Source organism: Macrotis lagotis, chromosome X, assembly GCF_037893015.1.
Source record: "Macrotis lagotis isolate mMagLag1 chromosome X, bilby.v1.9.chrom.fasta, whole genome shotgun sequence".
Lineage (NCBI taxonomy): Eukaryota > Metazoa > Chordata > Mammalia > Peramelemorphia > Peramelidae > Macrotis > Macrotis lagotis.
The window spans coordinates 627,998,095-628,017,548 of NC_133666.1; the positions used below are offsets into that span (position 1 = coordinate 627,998,095).

At 43.9% G+C, this 19,454-nt stretch overlaps 1 long non-coding RNA gene across 2 annotated transcripts; it reads left to right on the forward strand.

Annotated features, from left to right (window-relative positions):
• The first annotated feature begins 249 nt into the window (after positions 1–249).
• LOC141500419 (uncharacterized) lies at positions 250–18,902 on the forward strand. 2 transcript variants are annotated; one of them, XR_012471920.1, is made up of 5 exons: positions 250–356; positions 7,433–7,485; positions 8,041–8,138; positions 9,385–9,528; positions 17,928–18,902. It is a non-coding gene; the product is annotated as an uncharacterized LOC141500419 (long non-coding RNA). The 2 variants fall into 2 exon arrangements; XR_012471921.1 differs by lacking the exon at positions 17,928–18,902 and adding an exon at positions 9,726–14,819.
• The last annotated feature ends 552 nt before the right edge of the window (positions 18,903–19,454 follow it).

The following is a 19,454-nucleotide window of genomic DNA, read 5'->3' on the forward strand; positions in this document are numbered from 1 at the left end:
GATCCCGGGGGGAAGGGGAGGGGAAGCAGGAGAAGGCGGGGAGCAGGGGAGGGAGGCGGGAGGGAGGAGGGAACGTCACGGAGCCCGAGCCGGAGAGGGAGCGCGGCGGCGAGGGGAGGCGGGAGGCGGGGGGCGGGGGCCGGGCGGGGGAGGGCGCTCCGTGGCCCCACATAACCTTCGCCGAGGCCCCACGGCCCCGCAGAGCCGCCGCCAGGGCCGGCCCCCGGCGCCGCCGCGGCCCGGGAAGGCCGCGAGTCCGCGGAGGCCGGCCCGGGAGCCGGCGCCGCGGGGCCCGGGAGGGGCGCGGGGCCCGGAGGGGCAGCGGCCCGGCCGGGAAGGGCGCGCGGCGGGGAGAGGTGAGTGTCCGGGGCCGGCGGGGGGCGGCGGGGCTGCGGCCCCGGGGGGCGGGGGGCCCCCGGCACAAAGGCCGCGGACCCGAGGGAGCGGGAGCGGCCGGGGGGCCTGGGGCAGGCCGAAGGGGCAGGGGGGCCCGGGGCACCCCGACACCCACACCTGCTTTCAGAGAGACCAGAACCGGGGGCCCCCGCGGCCCTCTTAGCCCCGCTGAAGACTGTTGCTCTTGGGGAGACAAGGGGAAAGGAGGGGCAGGGGGGATGGGGAGAAAGGAGAAGGGAAGGGGAGACAGAGATGGAGAGGAAATGGGGGGAAGACGGGGGAGGGGAGGCCGGAGAGGGCCCGGGGGGCAGCAGGACAGAGGAGGGGGGAGTGTTCCGAGCTGAGCCTCAGCATCCTGGCCGCCGGGGTTCCCCGAGCTCTTGCGCCACCCCGGAGCCCCAGAAAGGGATTGTGCGGAGGCTCTTGGGAAGGGGATGGAGGCTCACTCCGGAGTTAGCCCCAGGCCAGGTAGAGAGGCACCCTTCCCCCATCCACACCCAATCAAAGCCTGGGCCACAGAGGGAGGGGGTGGGGGTGGAAGAACAGGTATCTGGAGGGTGCTGGAAGGGGGATGGAGGAGGGCTTTGCTCGGTCTTGCCTCCTGCAGGACTGCCCTTGGGGGAAAGGGGACAGACAGAGAGGAAGATGGCACAATCTCGTAGGGTGGAGCTTCTGAGATGGCACTGATCTGTGGGCACCAGTAAATCTGTTTTGTGGGTGCTCTATGAGATGTGCTCCGATCCTTTAGGCCGGGTAAAGGGAGAAGGCAGAGAGGGCTAGAGCGGAGATGGCCCAAGCCACAGGGGCAGTAAGGAGTAATGGGCAGAGACCGAGGGGCCTGAATTGCCTCAGTTTTACCCCCATACTCTATTTTGGGAACCCCCTCCCCCATGGGCACATGAGAGCTATTCGGAGTCATATTTTGCATTCTCTAAATTGGGGAGGGGGAGTGTATCGAAGATGGCAGTAGTTTTGAAATGTCAGGGGGAAACATTTTGCTCCCTTCCCGCACCCAGACTAGGTTTCTTCTGAAATTTCCCTTTGATCACGATGAACTTGAATCAAAGTCACCCAAGCACTGGAAACCAGGGAAGCTGGGAACAGGGGCAGCTTGGTTCCCCTGTAAAGAAGCAGCTGGGCCCAAGGGGCTGTGCTTCCAAACCAATACAGAAGTGACTTCTGGGGTAACCATCTATCTCCAAGAGGATTGGGGGGCAAGGGGCATCAGGAACCTTTGTGAGGGGTAGTCCCTTAGGCAGATCTCTGACCCCTGGCGGGCTGCTCCAAGAACCCACACCTGCTCGGAGATGTGCCAAGAGAGTGCCAAGGACCATGGAGGGCAGCCCTTGTGGAGACAGAAGCTGGGGAAATGGCTGATTGGGAAGGAGGGAGCCTTGGGCTGGGAAAGGAAAGTTGGGTGGGGGAGGACTAAGGCTGGGGTGGCTGGAGGAGCTGGGCCCTCCTCTCTCCCCTGTCATTATGGCTCCTCTGCAGTGTATTTATAGTGCCCTGAGGTTTACTTAAAGGAACACGCCCTCCAAAATCTGCTATAAAAAGGAAAAATGGCCCCTTATTCCAAAGCTCACGTAGCACTTTTAAAGAGACAGGGGCCTTTTTATAATCTATCCTGGCCAAGAAAAATCTTAAAATGGGGTTGGGGGGGCCAGCTGTCTAATTCAGTCAGAAAGCTTCTATCACTTTGGGTGGGGGTGGGCAGGAAATCTGTTCTCTCCCATTTCCCAAGCTCCACTCCTACTCCTTAGTTTTTCTGTCACAGTTCTCTTAGCTTCCTCATTCTTCTAGCTCAGCTCGCTTGACACACAGACACACTGAGAAACAGACACAAGAGAGGGGATTGACCAGGGAGAGAGCTGTTGGCCAGTTTTGGCTGGGACATAGAACTGGTGGTGGGTTATCCTGTGGCACAAGACTGGAAAGGTAAACTGAGTCACAGTGAAGTGTAAATATGCTGTCACAGGCATCTATGCACTGGCTTATGAGTGACATGTGTGTCATTTGTGGTGGTCACATAGACATGGAAACCCAGATGGACACATCTAAATAGAGTCACCTATTCTCATGGGGCCACCATGCTTTGACATATAGACACAGTCTGTCATTTAGGGATGGACACAGATCTCCACAATGACTTACCAACACACACATATCTTCATAAACAGTTAAATACTGATACACACTTGCAAATAATGACATAGATATGTCATGTATGAGCACGCACCCATAGATCTTTATGTCCATGTGTTGACGTGGGCAGACTAGACGCACTGTCCACTGACCTTATGCTCATTAGGCTCCAGGCCTCATCCTGCCTCAACCACTTCAAAGATGATCCTCCAAGGTGGAGGACTGGGAGACTCCAGAGGCAGGCAGGGGAAAAGGGGTCTGATACCTCATTCTCACAACTCCAGTTCCTTTTCCCGTGTCTCAGATAAGATCTGAGGATGTAGAAGAGGGATACCCCCCTCCTCAAACCGAATTTCCCTCAGGAGGAACTTCTGAAAAAAAAAAACCTTAAAGGAAGAAGGCGGGGTGGAGTGGGAAGTTGAAAAAAGAAGTATCTGGTGGGCTTTCTTTATTTTTTCAAATCATGGTCTTTCAACCAGGGGCATCCCAGTAGCCTCAATTTTCCTCCTTTCCCATGTTGTGGAAGAATCCCCCCATCTCGCCAAGGTGCTCTCCTTCCCCTCCTTGAATATTTCCAAAGAAGATGAACCAAAGTCTGTCTATACTTTGAGATTGAATATGAGACCTTCCTTTGCCTTCCATTCCCACACCACCCCTCCTTTTGGAGATTCAGAGGGATGAAAGGCTGGAGGGGGAGGCAGATAGTGGGAGTGGGCTGGGGCCTGGCAGGGGCTGCTGGTAACCTGAGAGCCCAACCGAGGAGCAGGTGTCAAGGAAATGAGAAGCCGCCAGCTCTGTCTAGACAGCCACGGACCATTAACAACTCTTCCTCACCAAACCTCCCCCAGAGCACACACATGGGGGCGACCCTGAAACTGGCCCTCCTCTGCCACTCCCCCCACAATGGGTCCTTTGTCTTCCTCCAGACTCTCACATATACTTAGACTCACAGACATAGACAGGTACACACACACACACACACACACACACACACACACACACACACACAGTCGCACAGTCTCTCTCTCTTACACACACACACACACAATATACAAACATAGACACAGGCACAAATACAATTCTTCACAGACACACACAAAATACTTTTGCTCTGTCTCACAGCAAGATGCCAGACACCATCTTATTGCCTGAATCTCTCAGTCTGCCTCTGACCTCTGCCCTTTCTCCCAGGCCCTTCCCCCACCTTGCTCTTCAACTTGGTGGCCGAGCTGCCGTGCACTCTGTTCCATCTGTGGCCTCAGGCACAGCCATGTTTCTTACTCTCACCTCTGACCCCTGAATCCCAAGCCCTCACCAGCTGCCCCCTTAGGCCTCCAAGCTCTTACAGCCCGCCCCCCATTCCCCACACCCAGGACCTCAAATTGGTCTTTGACCCCGACTGGACTCTCTGGCCCTTGGACCCCTGAAATGAGAAAACACTGGAGCACTCCCCCTTCCTGCCCCAGGGCCCATGATTGGGGGCCTTCTTTAGCCGGCCTCAGGATAACAGATTTCAGAGCAGACTGTGGTGGGGGGAATATTCGTAAGTAATTTCTATTCTCCCCATTGACTTCTACTCCCTTTCTCCTTTCCCTGTAATTGTCCAGTCTAAGGCAAAAGGGATTTTTCTTTTTTTTTTTTTTTTTTTGGCTTGGGGGTAGAAGAGAGTCAGAGCCCCAGGAAGCTGTAGCAGGTGGGGGGGGGGGGAGGAAAATTTCTGGGAAAGAGATTCAATTCTGAGCTTCAAATCTGAACAGAGGAACAATCAGAGACTGACCAACAGCCCCACCACAGACACTAGGACATAGTCAGATGCAAGCAGAGACCCAGACAGCTGCAGGGGACAGATGGACCTAGAACTTTTTTGCCATGTGGCACAGCAGCAGGCTTGGGAAAGGTAGGCCTTCCCCCACCACCCCCCTGCCCCTCATTCCTCCTGCTTGGGAAATGGCATTCAGCCACCCACTTCAGCCTGCCCACAAGGTCTGGCCATAGGACTGTCAGAGTGGAGTGAGAAAAGGGGTGGGACAGTTCCCTAGCCCAACAGACCCTTCCCCCTAGTTTGGGAAAATTATAGATCAGGGAGGGAATGCCCCCTAACTGCCTTTCTAGGAACCCCCCAGCAGGTCCCTGGCTTGGGGAGCCTCATATTCCAAACCTACCAGAGTTGAAAAAAAAGGGAAGAGGGAGGTCTGAAAAGACCCCTCAATGTCCACCTCCTCAGTCCCTCTGTCCCTTCCATTTCTCCTTCCTTTTGGGCCCCCACCTCTCTGGCTTACCCAGCCTTCCTCATTCTCTTAACCCATTCCCCAGAGGGTCAAGACAATCTTGAGTAGAAGGGCCAAGGTGTAGGAGCCTCCTGTGCCTTGCTCAGGGCCTGCCTTCTTCATTCCAGCCCTTATCTTGGTGCACAGGAAGGTTTCCCTTTCTTCTTCCCTATTTCCCCATCCCTCCCCCACCTTCATTTATCTCTTTGCCATATCATTATGGGACTCCCCCGGCAGTTCCCCTTGGCTCAGTTTCTGGAGGTTGGCCTCCTCCACCCGAATCCAGATAAAGGGCCTCTCTTCTATTTCAGGCCAAGAGATCCTGTCTGGGCCAGTACTAAAGACCCCCCCTCCCCCTTCTCTTCCCCTGGCACTCTGGAGAAGGAATGGTGAAAATGTCAGTGACCAGTTTCCATGAATGAAGAGAGAACATAGAATTTGGGAAACCTTTCTTTTTTTGTAGGGAACTCCAGATCCAGAGTTCTTTTCACTACCTGCTTCTGGGGTCCTGAGGAAAGGGAATTCTGCCATAAGATGCTACCATTCTAAATTGGTGGACTTCGTGAAGACCAGATAGCAAAGGAGAAAAGAGAGAATGGGAAGAATTAGGGGCCAGAGCCATGAAGTGAACTGGCGAATTCCAGGTTCCATCCTGGAAAGAGCACAGAATGGGGTCTTATGCCAAAAAAAAGGGGGCCTACACAATGCCAACCTGGACACTTGTGTCCTTTTAAGCTTTGAACAGAGAGTGGGTCCCCATACCATCTAGTATACTAAACTAAAAGCTGCCCTTGGGATTGAGCTTGAAAGGCTTTAGGAATAATGGACCTGAACCCTCTGAGGAAAGAAGGAGGGGATTTAGGAAAAGAAATCAGACAGCAGGTTTCCAATCTGCCTGTCTGGCAGCCAATGTTCAGTGTTTTCCTAAGCTCACCCTGTGGAGGAAAGCTCTGGGAAAATGGGTTCCAACTGGGATTGAATTTGTAGATTATAGGGCCAATCCCTTTGGACTAACATTTGATTTCCCCTCTGAAATATATAAACTAAAATACACTGTTCGGTTGTTGTGAAGTTCAAATGAGGACATGGTTAGGGGAAGAAAGGACAGACCTGTTAAAACCAGTGTCTTTCCTTCCTCATGCACTTAGCTCTTAGCCCAGACTAGTTTCAAGGTTCCCTAAAATATAAAGTGACTTCTCCATTCCCCTTCCCAACCCTCACCCCCACTCTGTGCCTGAGGGTGGACCAGTCCTGTTGGGAACTCATTAGAGGGCTGGGCCCCGGGAGTATTCTTGGAGCTGTTTGGTTAATGTGTATGTCCAACTACCTCTCCCCACCCATTCATGGGAGACAGTCTGTAGATAGCACAGAATGGCAACAAGAGATCTCACACCCATTGGGTCTTCCCCTTCTCACTGCCAGCTCTGCCCTTGCCTCTGCCCACTAAGGGGGGGGCACAGGAACATCCAGACACCACATAGTCCATTCATTTACGTGGATACCCAAGGTGCACCACTACTCTGGATAACGTGTCTGTCTACTCTGTGAATTTGCTTTATTTCTCTAGATCTTTTGTTTTTCAGTAGGTAAAATGAAAGGTTTAGTCTAAAACACTTTATTCACATATTAAATGCCCACTGAGTTCGAGGTGTTTCCAATATTAGCTCTTATAGGAAAGGGTGCTGCAAAGAACATCTCTCTCAGATAATCCCCACATCTATTCATGCCACGCTCCTGGAGAGACAGGTGAAGTCACACAAAACCCCGTACCCCCTACAAATAAAAAGATCCCTACCACATAAACACAGAAAACAACAGCTGTGCAGGCAGGAAGCTATAATACCAGCGTGAGCCGGTAGAAAGGGATTGAGGATTGGCAGTGAACAGGATGCAAAGATAACCCAGAGAAGAACCCCATCTGGGCAAGAAGCAGTCAGAGAATAGGAGGAGAAATGCTGCTGGAGCAGAGCCCAATTCCTTATTCTCTGAGATCATCTACCCATAGGAAATGGAGAAGGGAGATGATCTTCAACCAAGTCTACCCCTTGGATTGTCCCAAGGATTTTCTCTTCATTATCTTTATAAAAGTTGTGATGCTAAATAGAGCAATTCTTTGAGCAGAACTTTTTTCATTAAAAAAAAAATCCAGGGGCATCTAGGTGACACAGTGGATAGAGTTCCGGCCCTGGAATCAGGAGGACCTAAATTCAAATCCAGCCTCATACATTTAATAATTACCTAGCATGTGACCTTGGATAGGTCACTTAACCCCACTGTCTTGCAAAAACAAAAACAAAAATCCTTGTGTAGGTGTCAGTTTGTTTACAGGTTTAATTCAATTAATAATTGGATTAAAAAGATGGCTACCTCTGATACATTAGCTATGTGAAAATGATTTGGAAAGTTGTCCCTTTTTTTCAGGGCCCTAAGCATCTAACTCTAACTCTTTGGAAAGAGGGTCCAGGTGGGATTCTACACACTGACAAAATGATTAAACTTAAAAAAAATAGCTATCAGCCTTATTGTTCTTATTCAAAGAAATACCTGTAAACCAGCTAACACTTTTGAAATGAATTATTATTGCTCTAAGTTTCAATTCAACTCTCATTGTTCTCATTTGACAGCTCTGTACAAACTCTTACTTCCAGAAGGTGAAGCATTGGATCAAGGGGACCAAGTAAGTTAAAACAGGTTAGGCTTTGCTCTTTGTATTCTATTCCCCCACTCCAGGCCAGGCCAAGATCATAATTGACTTTTAGCAGGACCTTGAAGATTTTCATTGCTTTAAGGTCCATTAGATTGTAAACTCATCTGAGGGCAGGGGCTTTTTCACTTTTGTCTTTGGATCTCTGATGTTATCTCTAATCTTAGAGGTTACATAATAAACACTTGCTGGTTGATTGCTAAGTCTGCATTATCTCTTTTGAACCTCATCATTATGGGAGGTAGATATTACTCATATATTATTGAAGCAAATAAGAAAAACAAGGCCAGAAGGTGTGGAATTTTTCCTAGTCATATAGGCAGATTTAAACCCAAGATCTCCCTCTGCTTTCAAGTTCAGTTCCCTTCCCATTACACAATTCTGCCTCCTGAAGGTGGGGCAGATTCCCTTCAGTCAAAGTTCTAGGGAACCTCCTAAAGGTTAGAATCAATCTGGAATGAGTCCTCACTCCAAAGACACTGGAGTCCCTGATTATTCCAATCTGAAATTCTTTTCTCTCTACTCCAGGATAGGCCCTCCTCAACACTGAATCAACACGTATTTTTTTTTTTTTGTCTGCTACCTGCCCCTAATTCTAAGTCCTGTGGGGAGAAGCTAAGAAAAATGTAAGTTGTGGTTTCTGAATTTTGACCTTATTCTAATTGAGAAGACAAGTACATGAAATGGTCACGGAAAGAAAAGGGAAAATACTAGAAGAGTACAGAGAAGTAGGGACAACCTGTTAATGTAGGAAGAGCAATGATGTGGTTATTAAAGGACCAGGTTACAAATCTTGTAAGCTGATTGAGCCTTCGTTTCCTCATTTGTAAAAGTAGACTGTTAGGTTAGATGAATGTGGAGGACCCTCACGGCTCTGAATCTATGATCATGTAAACCAGTAGCGATTGGATTGGTCACTTTCTTTGGAGACTGAGATTGAGTTAAGAAAAGAAAGAATTTGGAGAGAAGGAGTAAAGTCTCACAGTGGGTGAAAAGGGAACATAGTCTGGATATGTGTAGAGAGATGGGTTGGTTGGGATGGGGCCAGATTATTCAGGGCCTTTTAAGAAATTTGTTATCATGGAACTAGTAGAATTGGAAGGAATGTCAGAGATATTTTTATCCAACTCATTTTACACATGAGGAAATGACCTACTAAGAGGTAAAGTGCCCAAAGTTAACTAAAATAAAGCAGCCCCTTAAATTGGGCCCTGGAATTTGTCTGTAGCAAGAGATGACTTGTCTCCCAGCCTGTGGCTACAGATAACTAACTGGCACGGTGGGAACTAGTCATTCTCCTTTCCCCTCCAAAGCCTGGGTGTCTGAGAATTGTAATGCAGCTGCTAAACAAAGGCTTCAGAAGATCAAATTGTCCCAGGCTTCGGCTGCCCCCTTACGGCATGGGGTGATATCTAGTTAATCTAGCCAGAGTTAAGACTTCAATTTAGTTTTACCAATACTTACAGAGCATCTACTGAGTGCTCAGCACTTAGATTCTTTTTTTTAGGTTTTTGCAAGGCAAATGGGGTTAAGTGGCTTGCCCAAGGCCACACAGCTAGGTAACTATTAAGTGTCTGAGACCGGATTTGAACCCAGGTACTCCGGACTCCAGGGCTGGTGCTTTATGCACTGTGCCACCTAGCTGCCCCACACTTAGATTCTTAAGGAAATTCAGAGACCTATGTAACATGATCTTTTAGTCTGAATAAGTTCACTCTTCGAGGCAGTATGTGAAAGTGTGCTAAAATATGAGTGGTAGAATCAGTAAGTCCTCTAAAAGCTCAGAGAAATTTGGTGAGAGCTAATCAGAGGAAGCTTCTTAGAAGAGAACTTTTGGAACTCTTTTATTCTATTCTTCTCACTCTTCTACAGGAATTAGAAGTGCAGAATTTCAGAGCTGGAAAGGACCTCAGAGGTTAATCAGTTCCATCCTCTATCTAAGCAGGAATTTTGGACAAAAGGTTATCAGCCTCTGCTTGAAGACCATTAGTGAAGAATTACTCACTACTTGCCAAGGTAGGCCATTCCACTTTTAAGCAACTCTTATTGTTCCCAGTTTTTCTGGGAGCTAAATTTGCCTTTCTGCAACTTCCCACTTAATTTAGTCCTCCAGGGACAAATATAACAAATCTGATCCCTTTTTTCATATGACGGACCTTCAGCTATTGAGGATAGCCATGATATCTACCCTAAAATTTCCCTTTTCCTTGCAGAGCATTCACAACTGGACTCCATGTGGCACAGTTCCCAGGCCCCTTACTATTTTGGTTCCTCTCTCCTGACCACCCTTCTTTTTGGTACTTTCTGAAGTATCATACCTAGACCTGGATACAGTAGTCCAGACAGGGTCTGATCAAGGCTGAATATGGACAGCTAGGTGACACAGTGTGATGGACCTGAAGTCAGGAAGACACATCTTCTTCAGTTCAAATCTGACTCAGATACTAGCTGGATGACATGGAAAGGTCCTGTTTGCTTTAATTTCCTCATCTGTAAAATAAACTAGAGAAGGAAATGGCAAACTGCACCAGTAGCTTTACCAACCAAGCCCTAAATGAGATCATGAAGAATTGTACATGATCTAAACAAAAACAAAAATGGTCAAATACAAAAGGACTTCTTTCTTCATCATTTTGGACTGCTTCTATTAATGTAGTCCAAAAATTTTACTACTATACCTAGGATAGATAATAGATTGAACTGGAAGGAGCCTTAATAAAGGCTATGTAATGCTATGTATTTTACAGATGATAAACTGAGTTGTAAAGAAGTCACAGTTAGTGTCAGAGGCTTGATTTGATTGCACTTCAAAACCAGCCCTCTTTCCACTGCATCAGATTCTCTGGCTTCTCTGGATTCAGAGTGTGAGAACTGGATTCAATACTGAAATCTGTGGCTTTCTTCATTTGACCTTGGACGAAACTCTTCTCCCTAAGAAAGTCTTCATTTGTAAAACAAGAAAAGCAAATTAAAGCAGGGGTTTTTTTTTTGTTTTGTTTTGTTTTTTTTAGGTTTTTGCAAGGCAAATGGAGTTAAGTGGCTTGTCCAAGGTCACACAGCTGGGTAATTATTAAGTGTCTGAGGCCAGATTTGAACCCAGGTACTCCTGACTCCAGGGCCGGTGCTTTACCCACTGTGCCAAAAGCAGGGTTTCTTAACCTGGGCTCTGATCTTTTAAAAACTGCTTTGACAACTATTTGAATTTCATTGGTTTCCTTTTGTAATTCTATGTGTTTATTTTATTCATCTAAGTTTACAGATTTTATCAGACTGCACCCTTTGACACAAAAAATGATTAAGAACTCTTGGACCCGGGCTGCAGAGGATAGAACTTTAACCCTGGAGTCAGGAGGACCTGAGTTCAAATCCAGACTCAGACATTTAATTACCTAACTGTGTAACCTTGGGCAAAACCAAAAAAAGGAAAAAAAAAAGAACTCTAGGACCAAATAATCTCTGGGATCTTTGGGGTTTATCAGTAATCCTCCATTAAGTCCATTATCACAGTTTTCATCCAATTTCTCCAATACTACTAGACTATGTCTTTACATTTTTTTTCACAAGGATTTATTGACAAACTACAAAATGTCTTTTGAAATCTAATTACATATTTCTATGACTCTCCTAATCTAATTATTTAGATTGTAGAAATGGATCTAAGTTCTCATCAATTTGAGTGTCCCCCTCCCTCCAAAGCTGAAAAATCACAGTTCAGTGCTTGCCTGCCTTCTCTCCAGGGCTTCCACCCACCCCACCTTAGTCCTTTCTGGCTTCTAACATTGGAAGGATACCTGTCCATACTTGAATTGTCCATCCATCATGAGACTAGCCCATCATTCCCACCCCCTTCTTTTTCAATCATGGAGTTCCTTCATGACATTTTTTAGTCCTGTTCTTCAAAATTCCTCATTTTGTTATATATCACAGCTTGCTCAGGGTATGACCGCTAATGTTCTTTGTGAAAATCATTTTCAATTTTTCCCAAACTCTTGTGTATGTATGTGTATAAATTTGTATAAACACAACATATATAGATAGTGATAAGCCATATATGAATATCTAGATATACACAGTGGTGAGATTTTTATACACATGATGAAATATAGATATATCTATAAATTCACACACATTTAAACTGCACATTAAAATCTGAGTATTAGTTAATCTTTAATCATTTGATTTTCTTATGTGGATTGTCAAGCCAAACTCTTCTCTCTCTACCAAGAGGCTTTGCAACATTCAGGGACTTCAGTGTGAATTAGCACAATGTCATCCACCAAAAGGAGGGTCTCTCAATTACAGGGAGACTTATTCAATTTGGATTCTGTGCTCAATCTCAAACTTGGTGACTAACATTTTTGGTGAGCTACATTTTTCTGTTTTATTCTTAATGTGATATTTATGATCTGGTCATTTAGTCATTAAACAAGACTATCCCTGTTCTTACATCTTTCAAGGAATCTTGATTGAATTTGATGTGTGGATGGAATGCTAATTAAGGTCCCTTAAGGTAGTATTTTACTTCATTAATCAATGTTTTTGTGCCCCATAATTAATTAGAATGGACACTTTTATTATCTGTATTTTTTTCAGTCAGTTCTCTAATCAAACTACTTTTTTCTCTTTGTTCTCTTTAGTGTTATTCTCCCTCTTGTAGAAATAAATCTAGGACAATGATGTAAGAATCCAAATGTGGTTGGTTGCATTGGCCTTGATGGTGTTTGTTACAAAATGTCATTCTAGGAGACTTTGCAGATTTTTTCCATTTTTCTTCTTTTTAATGCCATTTCCATTTTAGTCCTTAGACACTCGTGTGATGACTTTGTTTAGTTGGGTCTCTTACCAAGCTTTCTTTTAAATTAGAGTTCCCCCCCTCTATTTATCCCTGCTTTATGGGGTGATAATGCTCATAAGCATCTATCAAGATTTTCTAATCTTTCTCTCTCTCTCCTCTCCTCTCTCCTTGGCTAGTAAGCCAGCCATAACTTCTGTATAAAATTATTATATTGGTGTCTGATGACAAATTTATTGTTCATTACTCATTACTCATTTTTCATTTCTACTCCTTTTTAAAAATAGGCCAGGAATTTAAATCTTTCAGTTACATGCCATATTTTTTTCTCATTTTTCTTTCTTAAGGCTTTCTACTAATTCAGATCATTACTTTAAAAGCTGGTAGTCTGACTGTTCAGAGAACTGATTCAGGAATGACTTCATAGCAATACTAAGCCCTTTATTATCTCTTAAAATGTAATTAACTTCATTTTTTAAAATTATAGCATAGTTAGGTGATCCAGTGGACAAAACATTGGTCCTGGAGTCAGGAGGACCCTACTTCAAATCCAGGCTTAGGCACTTAATGGCTGTGTGACCCTCGACAAGTCACTTAACCCTGAATGCCTCAAAAATAAATAAATAAAATTGTTACTTGGTGATCTCCATATGCAATGCCTACCTAACTACTCTTTCTGTTGTGAAAGTATTCATGAAATAGAGACTTGAGGTTTCTGTGCAGTCTACATGTCTTGAATTTCTCTCTTTCTTTATTCTTGAACCATGTTTTCTAATATAATTCTCTCCATTCCCATCTATTCTTGTCATTGCATTGAAGTCACCAAATATTCAAGTGTATATGAATTTTAATTTAGAGTTTTGTTGTAAAATTTTTTCTACCTTTTCATTCTCTGCAACCTAAGTTTACTGATAAGATGTAATTCATCTGTATAAAGAGTCATTTACAAGTACTTCCCATGAAGACTGAAATATAAGATGACCAAATATTCTGGGAAATGAGTGATTTGGTTGCTTTTGGGCATCTGGTAAAATCAATTACCACAACTATCTTTTTTTTTTTTCCAAGGTAATAGGATTAAGTGATGTGTCCAAGATCACACAGCTGGGTAATTATTAAATATCTGAGACTGGATTTGAACTCAGATACTCCTGACTCCAGAGTCAGTGCCACCTAACTGTCCCCCCCCACAACTTTCTTTGTGACCCCTCCATGGGGTACTTATGAGATAGCCTTCCATTTAACTCAGCTTCCTTTTTCTGATTTTATGTCTAACAAGAATGTTAAGATTGATATGATTTAGCTCTTTTGCTACTTTGTTCACTTGCTAGTCACTAGACAAGAATCTTACAGTGGAAATGCCAGCAGCCAGGGTAAAGTTGATCGTTGCTCTCAAAAATCGAGACTCTTGGGACTCCTGTTTCAGCCACTCTGCCTCTGTCACTTCAGAAGTAGAACTGAGGGCAAATTTGTATTTTGTCCTTCAGTTTGCACTGGCACTGGTAGGTGAGGATTCCCTGCAAGAACCCTTTTTTTTTTTTTTTTTTTTTTAGGTTTTTGCAAGGCAAATGGGGTTAAGTGGCTTGCCCAAGGCCACACAGCTAGGTAATTAGTGTCTGAGACCGGATTTGAACCCAGGTACTCCTGAAGACAAGGCCAGTGCTTTATCCACTATGCCACCTAGCTGCCCCAAGAACCCACTTTTAATACAGGAGCTCACAGTCCCCATTGTTGTGTTTTCCTTAAACAGTCATCGAGCAGATAAAATTAGCTCTTCAATTATCAGTCATTTATTTGTTCTCTCTCCTACCCCTCACACCAGTGGAAAAATAAAAGAAAAACAAAACCCTTGTAACAAGTATAGTTAGGTAAAAATAAATTCCCAAATTGAACATGGTGAAAAATGTATATCACATTTTGCCTATTATTCCATCACTTCTGTCATGAAGTGGGGCAGCTTTATTAATCATCAGTCCTCTATAATCATGATTGATCATTGCATTGATCAGGATTCTTAAGTCTTTCAAAATTGTTTGTCTTTACATGTTAAAGATGTTAAAGAATAAGTTGTTTTTCCTGGTTTTGTTCTCTTTATACTACATGTCTATTCAAGACTCCCCAGGATTTTTACTATCCAAAAATATTCCATTTCATTTATATACTATAATTTGTTCAGTCATTCTCTAATCAGTAGATATCCTCATCATTTTTTGGTTTTGCCACCACAAAAAGAGCAGCTACAAATATATATATATATATATATATATTTTTTTATTTTTTATTTTTGCAAGGCAATGGGATTAAGTGGCTTGCCCAAGGCCACACAGCTAGGTAATTATTAAGTGTCTGAGGTCAGATTTGAACTCAGGTACTCCTGACTCCAGGGCCGGTTATCTATCCACTGCGCCACCTAGCTGCCCATACAAATATATATTTTTATACTTACACTATCTTTTCCTCTTTCTTTGATCTCTTTTAGATTTATAGGTTTAGTACTGGTATAGAGAGGTCAAAGAATGTGTGTGTGTGTGTGTGTGTGTGTGTGTGTGTGTGTGTGTATACATGTGTGTGTATGTATATATATGTATATATATGTATATATATGTATATATATCTATATCTATATCTATATATATATCTATATATATATATATATATATATATATATATATATATATATATGTATGTATGTATATACTATTTAATGCTAGGGTTCTTCTCCCCTCCCAGCACACTGTGTCTGTTTACAAGAAGGAATGAGCTTGCCCTTTGAGTAAACTGAGTGTGAAATGTGCCTGTAAAGAACAGGTGTCCAAGGTTTCTCCTCTCTATTGCTCAACCTGGAGTTTTCAAGGTTAGCTCTCTCTTGAGTCTATATGGCTCTCCTCTCTGATGACTCCCTCCTAGAGACTGCATCTGACTTCAGATGCTTGCCTACAAAACTGAGGAGGGGCATGTGTGTCCATTTCACCTGTATGTGCCTCAGAACTAACTCTGCAACTTCTGGGCCAGTCTGTTTTCTGTTTTTTTGGCAAGGTAATGGGGTTAAGTAACTTGCCCAAAGTCACACACAGCTCTGCTGCTGGATGGGGATAAAATCAAAGAGAATCCTCCAGGTCACTTCCGTACCAGGTGTCAGAAGCAGACTTTGTAAGGGACCACCACATCCTACATGGCTTGCTCTTGGTGAATCTGTGATAGTTTATAGTGATCAGCATCTTCTCCACACCCCCCCCCAAGGCAATAGGGTTAAGTGGCTTGCCCAAGGTCACCCAGCTAAGTATAATTAAGTGTCTGGGGCCAGTCTGAACTTCTGACTCCTGGACTGGTGTTTGATCCGCTGTACCACCTAGCTGCCCCCATCACCATCTTTTAATAAAAAAATTTTCTGAATTCTTTTCAAGAATCAAAGTCAACCTCATAAATCTACAGCTTGAAAAATTCACCCTCCCCTTTTTTAAAAGCAAGACTACCTTTGTCTAATATGTCTTCTCACCAAACAGAAAAATGGCGGCCAAGACCAAAACCATTTTAGAATATAAACTTGTTTATAATGAATCACAGGGGAGAATGGTAGAAAATTATGAGCATTATTATCTTTCTTTTTTTTTTTTGGCAAGGTAATGGAGTTAAGTAACTTGCCCAAAGTCACACACAGCTAGGTAATTATTAAGTGTTTGAGACTGGATTTGAATTCCTTCTGACTTCAGGGCCCAGTGTTCAATCCACTGCACCACCTAGCTACCCCAATATTATCTCTTAATAGTGAGAGGTAGTGGAAGAGAAGATAGCTTTATAAAAACATGTTACATCAACCCCAAACTGGAAGAACAATACACAGAGAGAGCTCTGGAGTCATAGGAACAGAGTTCAAATCTTGCTGTGACTCTACCTGTATGACCTTAGGCAAATCCATTTGCCTCTCTGGTACTCAGTTTCCTAATCTATTGTGTTGTTTACTCTTGTATCCAACACTGCATGACTCCTTTTGGAGTTTTCTTGGATAAAGATTCAGAACTAGTTTGCCATTTCTTTCTGCTCATTATATAAATAAAGAACTGAAGCAAACAGGGTTAAGTGACTTGCCCAAGGTCACACAGTAAGTGCTGCATGCTGAATTTGAATTCAGGAGTATGAGTCTTCCTGATTCCCAGCCCAGTGCTCTATCCATTGCACCTCTTAGCTATTCTCCATTCTTTATTAGTAGCTATTGACTCCATCTTCTGTATATTTTTAAAATCTGAATTGTGAGTTTTTTAAAGAGCCACATCAGTTTTTTCCTTCATCCAAGCTATTTCTTCCCTTCCCCCCCCCCCAGTTTCCTCCCTTAAAAACTTTTTTCAATCAAAAAATCCATTTTTCCCCCTTATCCCCGTTTCAAAAAAGAAAAAAAAAACTTTTCCCACTTCCCCTTTAGAACCATAGGTCGGGGCGGCTAGGTGGCGTAGTGGATAAAGCACCATTCTACCCTTTACCCCCAGTTTCCTCCCTTAAAAACCTTTTTCAATCAAAAAATCTATTTTTTTTCCTTTTATCCCTGTTTCAAAAAAGAAAAAAAAACTTGTCCCACTTCCCCTTTAGAACCATAGGTCAGGGCGGCTAGGTGGCATAGTGGATAAAGCACGGGCCCTGGAGTCAGAAGTACCTGGGTTTCAAATCCTGTCTCAGACACTTAATAATTACCTAGCTGTGTGGCCTTTGGCAAGTCACTTAACCCCATTTGCCTTGCAAAAACCTAAAAAAAAAGAACCATAGGTCATAGGATCTGTTCTATCTGTAGTTGGATTGTATTCTCAGAGCCCTGCCACTCTGTCATGTACTATGGAGTACCAATATATTTGGCATTTTTAAAGCTCTTGTTCCCTAAAGGGCATTAAGCCAGGTGCTCATAAAACAAAGAGCCCAAAAACAAAACAAAGGAAAACTAACCCTTAGGAAGCTTATGTTATGTACTCATATAATTAGGAATCTGTTGGAGCTGATTATTAAATATTCAACGGGAGCATTTATATTTCAGAAATGGACAAGTGCCAATAAATCAGGGCTTGATTGATTGATCCTTTTGTTGATTTTCTAGATTTAAAATGATAGAGAAAAATGTTAATAATGAAAAATTTTAAAGTATTTTATATCTACTTTTTTTCTAGAAAGCCTGCTTATTAAATACACTCCTGCATATAAATATATATCAAATGTCAATATCCAGCAATTTAGAGGGAAACCTTGTCAACCGGGAGCCTCAGGAAAGGCATCAAGTAGGAGATGATATCTTGAAAACTAAACAGCTGAGGCAAGGAAGAGTGCATTCCAGATATAGGGGAAATCCTGAGCCTGGCACAGGAGATAGAATATTATGTGTGGGGAGTAGCAAAAAGGCATGAACACACCTGAACTGAGCTTCATAAGATGAGTAGAGGTGAACAGAAAGGGAGGGAAAAGCCATTCCAGGCAGAAGGAACAGCAGAAACAAAGGGGTACAACATGGTGTTTCTCTACTTCTAGCCATTACTTCAACTCCACCTGTGTTTCTATGATGTCCAGTGTCTGGGGTAATGGGGAAAGAGAACAGAGTAGGGAGTGTTATTTGGGACCTCCTCCTCCAGCCCTGCTTCCTTCCTTCTAGGAGCCTGCCTCCATGAGATGCCAGAGGTTTGGGGGAACATTCAACGCTGTCGGTGAGTTTGAGCAGCTGAAGGCAAACCATCGACCGTTGAGTGGACCCTGCAACCTTAAACTACCACCTGATGCCTACCAGAGACCTGATGACCAGAGGGACTAGAGACACTGACAAGATGCAGGATCCTCATACCATAGGCCATATACTACCTGGAATTTTCTGGGTCCCTTGTCTCAATTTTGACCTTCAGACCATTTTTTCCACCCCTCAAATGTCATAGGCCTATGGTCAATCTATACTACTGTCTTAACTGGATGAATCGAAGCAAAGTCTCCAGACTTTGAGCCACACTTGCCAATCCTAGGTCATATTGCCCACCTAAACCAAAGGTCACAATCAACATTCATTGCTGTCGGTGGGTTGTGAGTTGTGAATTAAAACTCACCGATGGATGAATGTCACTGTGGCTGGGCCAGACCCAGACCTGGAGAGACAAGGATTGGACAGTGCAGGAGGAAGAAGGTTTTGCACCTACTGCGAGAGAGAAGGAGTGACTCAAGGAGACCAGAAGGCAATAAGGGCTCCTGGGCTGGAAATGAGCCATGAGACAATCAGACTCCTAGCCTTGATCTTACCATTGACCTTTGACAAACAATTTTCCTAAAGTTTCCTCAACTGTTAAATATAGAGAGAAATCCATTCTTTGTTCTGCTTTTCTGGGTATAATGAGAGGGCTGTAGGCACAGAATGAAGATAGGGGCAGCACTAGTTACAAAAAGAGCCTTGGTCTGCAATCAGAACCTGGATCCAGTTGCTTTCTAGTGCCTCAGTTAGTTACCAATATTTAAGGGCACAAGGGCAAAACTAGGGATATAAAGACAGGCAAAAACATGGTCCTGGCTCTTTAGGAGCTTGAAATGTAATGGGGGAAGACTGTACCAACCACACACACATATTAATATGTGTACATATATACATACATATATATATATATATATATAGTGGGGAATGTCATGGAGGTGGGGGTGGGGAGAGCAAGGGAAAGGCCTCTTGGGGAAGATGGGATTTGAAGTATCTTGAAGGAAGGTCAGAGAAATGAAGGAAGAGGAGAATCCAAGGTCTGGAGGACAAAGGCTCTGGAGAGGTAAAATAGTGTGAGATAAACCTCATAGAGGCCAGAGCCAAGTGTAAGAAGATTGCAAAGGTAGAAAGGGGCCAGGCTGTGAAAGCTTCCTCCACCTGGATCCTCTTCTGTATGATAAGGGTTCCTCTCCTCTATAAATCTCAAGATTATCACCATAATATAATTATAACAATAATAATAATAATAATACACTACTATGGAATCCTCCCCGACTTGATCCCATCCTAGCTTTCCAAAGTCCCTGGGCCTGGGCAGAATTGAGTCTTACATTTTTTTGCCTCTAACCTTCTTTGCTAAGTGGAGACCATTTTCATTACCAAAGGGAGTTTTTTTTTCAGTGCAATATCAACATGAATGATATTTGTTTTGAAATCAAAGGCAAGTATTTT